Consider the following 6,000-nt stretch of genomic DNA (forward strand, 5'->3'; position numbering starts at 1 on the left):
CAGCTATTCGTCCAATTATTTACAAGATGAGAATGTCAGTTTCACCATTTTGACAAGATATGTGGTAATAGTATCAGTTTAACTCTCATCCTTTATTTAGGGATGAAATGATTCTCATGTTGCCTTACGCAAGTTATAGTAGTATGTAACCTACTTTGAGTATGTTTAGGTGCCATATTTTTTTAAAAAATTTTAATTGCCACTAAGCGGACTTAATGGATTTTTATTTATCAAAAAAAGCAAAGTACAAGTTCCAAAGCTGTTTAGGTACCATCATCTCCATCGTTTTTTAGATTTTTGCAAAACAATGACTATATAGGTCAATTGTTGCTATTTATTGTAATTATCTCATTAATTAATATAGTGTGATTTTCTAATGAAGAACATCCTAAGTTGCATATAGAATGAGGAAAAAGGGGAACCTCATTTGAAATTTATATATATGATGCACATTTTAATATGTCAAGAATATGTGCAAGGCGTGGTGTACACCTATTAAAATTGTGACTACTTTCATTCGCTTATCTTTGTACTTTTGTTTTGATTCTAAATTCTCGTTTTCATAAGTTCTAGAGCTTATAAAAATGAATATATACAATTTATATTGTATTTGGATTGACAATTTGACTCATAAATTTAATAGTGCTTTTCATGTTCAACCGCTATTACAAGGATCTGATAAATACTTATAAGAAGAATTTATCATTTCGGTTTCCTCAAATATTATTGCACACAGATGTGAAAATATTGCTTAATAGATAATAATCATTTAGTATGAAAGTTATACATGATTATCTTTGTACATCAAATACATGTATTTACAATTGTATTTTCATATAAAATTCATATGCATAAAAGATACTACTCCTTAATTTGTAAATTAAGTATTTTAGAATGGTAATTCTATAATTTATAGGAGAGTTTGAAGTGTTGGTCCATGATTCAAATCGGAGTTTGTTGAATTCGATTACTCTATTGCAAAGTAATTAAAGAGAGTTTGCACCGTCTGAGTATTTGCTGACTCGTGCTATCAAGATAAATTCTAAAAATGCAATATTAACACCAATGACATTATTAATATTTGCAACGAAAATTTTGATCATGATAAAAGTAACTTAAGTAGCAGAAGACACACCAATATATAATGATTTACATACTAAATAAGTTGCCTTATCATTACTTCTACATCATTTAAAATTTTATAGTTATTTTTAAAATATTCTAAACTTAATAAACTAATAAAAAAATTAAATACTTCAAATGGTTGTTTATAAGTACTCTATATACATTTAGAATATGTACCCAATTAAATTTAAATCATTTCCTAATAACTCAAACGCATAATATACACGTTCCAAATAAGAATAAAGGTAGTAAACATAAGGGGTAGAGGGTTCAAAGGCCAAGTAGACAACAACAAACCCAACAATTCCGTTACAATAAAGTAAATAAACGAAAGAAATAAGAGAAAAATCAAATATCCAAAATACTAAGTCTTTTATAATAGAAAATGCAGAAAGCATAATCGAAATCCTAACTCGACACGAACTCACTCAACCAATACTCCAGTTAATTATTATTTGCATAAGCCGCAGCCTGATCTCTCACTCGAGACCTGTATAGAGCTTGATCCTGCAAAAGCAAAGACACATATTGTAATGACAAGCTAAACAAGGATTAATATGGTTTACCCAAATATCACATTTCAAATACACTCTCTGACAGTTAATTTTCTCATAAATAATTTAACTAAACTTTGAACGCAATTTTTGGAATCCTTCCTACAATCAGACAATATTTTAAAAGCAGTCTTTAAATGTACACATTTCACAATTGAAATCATCACAGAATTTTGAATACAAAAGCTATCATCGTAAACAATTTCAACAGAAAAATAGGAAAAATGCAATGAAGTACACATCAAGTTGAGTAGATTACCACGCTGTATTCATGATAACACATTGGTTGTGCTGGATCTCTACTGTTTGGTTGGTCAAGCAAATTTTGGACAGCCACCAAAATTTGTCTAATGCTGATGTCAGGATGCCACCCCTAAACAAGGTTATGGCCCATGCAAGAATCATTAGAGTCAACTGAAAGCCGTTATAGCAATCGACAAGGCTAAAAAAGTATCAAAACAACAAGGGCAAGACCTTACCCTCTCCTCATCGAGGATTTCCATACAGATTTCTCCTGTTGGATAAACATTGGGATGATAGAAACCTTCAGGAAACTTGCACAGGGGTGGTTTGTTAGGATAGTCGTTGAATTCCATCGTCATTTTATATTTAACACCTTCCCAGTCAGTCTGTACCAGTTAAATAGGCAAACAAATATTAGAAGAACTTACCCTGGCTTCATCGAGGATACACAAATACTTGTATTACGTTTCATAATTTTGACATTTTTTCAATTTCACCGTTCTTAAATAAATTTACTTCATTCTTTAGCCATGCTTTATTTTAGTGCAAAACTGTTAAATATGGTTAAGGCCTCACTGCATCTACAAACTGTGCAAATAAAGTGTTGATGAGTTGGGGGGAAATCTATATCTTCTCTCCTTTAGGTGTCTGGATCACTTCACATTTTAATTCAAGAATCTTCTCTCCTGTTTGTTTTCTCTATCATCTATTTCTGTAGTCCTTTTCTTTCACAATTACCATCCGAATTTCCTACTTTTTACTCATTAGTGCTGATTTTGAAGGATTGGTCCTACTCATAATATTTTAGACAAGTTGGGACTACAAATTAGTCCACTCCAAGTGATACAGTTAATATTTCTACATCTTCCTTAACTCATTTCACCATATTCGGGTACCATGATTATAAAGATGGTCAAATATGTTCTGAAACACACGCAAACACATTCCTGTGATATAAGGATTAAGAATAAACAATTTGACAGAAAAAGAGGAGACAAACTGATTCAAATTAGTCCTAGATTAGTCCAACTATAGATTGGAAAATGGCACAAATTTGCATCTGATTTTATTTTTACAATTTCCAAATAAAGCTGAAGTTACACATGTATATTTTTTGAAATTTTTTCCAAACAGAGTACCAATGTCTTGCATCATACAAGTCACGCAGAGCATATAAGTCTCACTTTTTTATAAGCATGAAAAGCATTTCTAACAGCCAGTTAACTTCATAAGAATCTTGCTCCTAATAAACAATATTGACAAAGTGGGAAAAAAAATTCAAGTTGTCGATATTGCAGTCATTCATTCAATTGAAGTAAACATGCTATTCAACCAAAGCAGTCAATTATAAGATAAACCATAAGTAAAGTACTTCCACGGTAGTACTTGCACCAATTCTAAGAACGGTTTTAGCAGATTTGGTGTCCTTTTATGTCCAATTACTTTCGTGACACATATATCTCAATAAGATAACAATTTTTACTGAAAGAAATTAAAAAAAAAAAGTTACATATTTAATCAACCATGTACAAAGACAGAAACTTTAACTCACCCCGGCTTTTCCGGGAATGTAACACGTCCACCTCGTCAAAATCCGTGTTCGACCTTCGCCCTTATCCGGTTGCGCGGAAAAATCCTAAGAAAAAAGAAGAAGAAGAAGAAGAAGAGACCCATCAAATCAACAGACACTTTGAACTCATTACTGGGCATTCACCAATAAGCCCAAAAAAAAAATAGGAAAGAACATACAGTTAAACTCTTGTCCTTAGTCCATTCGTTACGAAGGGCATCAAGAGACATCGAGGTAGGGTTTTTAGGGGAAGTGTGGCGCAGGCCCTTTCCTAGTTTTTATTAAAAATGTAGACCCAAGTTGGGGGAAAGGGTTAAAAATACCCCTCTACTTTGTGATCGAAAAAGAATTTATATTGTTTTATGCTAGAAATATTGTTCTTTCCTTCCTTGTTCCGTGAAATAAATGAACAAAGTTTGAACAGCTTGGGTAACTGTTTAATAACGTGGGGGATGATTAGTTGGATGTGACGTGGCGGATGATGTGTGAAGAACACCCGCTAAGTTGTGACTGTTATTGGTTTCCCACGCTTTTACTTCTTCCCGCCACGCGTTTGTGTTGTGGTTTGGAGCGTTGAATTGCTTTGGGAGAAATGAACGGCTGTGATTATGCGGTGTGAGAGACATGTGGTATTTGTTAAATAATTACGTGGCATATGCTGTGGTTTCTATTAAAACTTATTTTTCTTCTTCATTTTTTGTTTGGAAAAAAAAAACTAAAAAGACTAAATGTACTAGGATATAAGGACTATGAATAATAACATTGTCTTAATAAAAATAGGGATGTTGAAATGGAAATGTATTTCATCGAAAAAATTTATGGTGGTAGAAGCTCAACCAATAAAAGTTGTGTGAGGCTTCACCCTTTACTTGACAAGTGGAATTTGAGAGTCCTACCAGTACTTTTGCTAATTACCCGCACCTTCCTCTCTCTTTCATTTTACTCATTCACTCTATCATTTTGCCCACTATCCCCATACAACTTAGCAAGAGAAAAAAGTATCAGGTGAAAATTTTTTAATTTTATAATTTTCTCTTCTAAATTAAGCCATACAATTTCATAGTAACAAATATTTAGTTTTCAATAGTAAATTAATTGTTATTTTGTCTTCCAGTTCTCACTCGCTCCTACAAACAAAATGAAGCATTTTTTTGAAAGTTTTTAAGAATATGCAGAACGCATACGTGTATGACGTTCACTTAAATCGTATTCTAAAAAACAAATTTATTAATTTCATTTCTAAAAAGCAATTTATAAATCATATATCTAAAAATCACTCTGTAAAGCACCAACAAAAATAATAAAATACTAAAAGTCTTTATGTCAGAATATCCTCCGCTTCAAAATAAGTGTCCATTTAGTTTTTTTATTTTGATCCAAAATAAGTGTTTTACTCAAGGCAATAAATAGATAAGAGTCTTGTTTATTAATAAAGGATACTTTAGTCAAAATATTTATTTTTTCTAGGAATTAATATTTTCAAAAGGAGTGTGAAAAAGGCTAAGCAGACATTTATTTTGAATTAGAGGTATTACATTATTTTAATGCTAAGAATAAACCAACATAAAGTGGCAACAAAATGGATAAAGATAGAAATAGATCTTTTTTATTTCTCTTGATCTACTAAAATGTATGAAACTGACAATTGACCAATTGTCAATACATAATTGTGTGAATTTTGTAAATGACATACAACATATGAGGAATGGCTAATGCATTTTTGAAATATTGATTGACCGTTTATTACATTACTAGCAAACTATGCTCGTGCGATACACGGGGCCCAACATGATTAATTTGGTACTCAATTTAATTATCTTTATGGTTTGTATATTTTGCAAAGGATACCGCGATTCTTCTTAGTGAGTCTCCATATTTTTTTCGTCTTATTTTTCCCCTTAATTTCTCAATATTTTAAAATTTGTCTTATTTTGGTTATGTCTGCCTCTTTTTATATTTAGTAAGTGACAATTCAAGTATCCTACATGTTAAGTTTTTAATCACAGGATTCAAAGGATATTTTATTACATTATACACATTTTTAATTTAGAACCACAAGATAGAATATCTTTATTTCTTAAATTCCGTGTATAGTCAAACGTAGACACTTAAATTGAGACAGAGGGAGTATATACCAAATGAGGGAACTGAAAGGATAATTGAGACACTGCGGACACATAGGGACATAAAAAGTAAACACACAAGAGGTAGTATTAATGTTAAAATTCTGAAATGTACACATGTTAGTCTTGGCTTGGAATACAATTTCAGTTGCTTTTTGTACACCTATTGTTGCTGTGTTCGTTCACTTGGGCGTCTGTTGTTAAAAAAAATTGTCTTATTTTGGTTATGTCTGCCTCTTTTTATATTTAGTAAGTTGATAATTCAAATATCCTACATGTCAAGTTTATAATCACAAGATTCAAAGGATATTTTATTATATTATACACGTTTTTAATTTAGAACCGCAAGATTTGAAAGTCTGTCTTTATTTCTTAAACTCCATGT

This window comes from Lycium ferocissimum, chromosome 12 (genome assembly GCF_029784015.1).
Source record: "Lycium ferocissimum isolate CSIRO_LF1 chromosome 12, AGI_CSIRO_Lferr_CH_V1, whole genome shotgun sequence".
Classification (NCBI taxonomy): Eukaryota; Viridiplantae; Streptophyta; class Magnoliopsida; order Solanales; family Solanaceae; genus Lycium; species Lycium ferocissimum.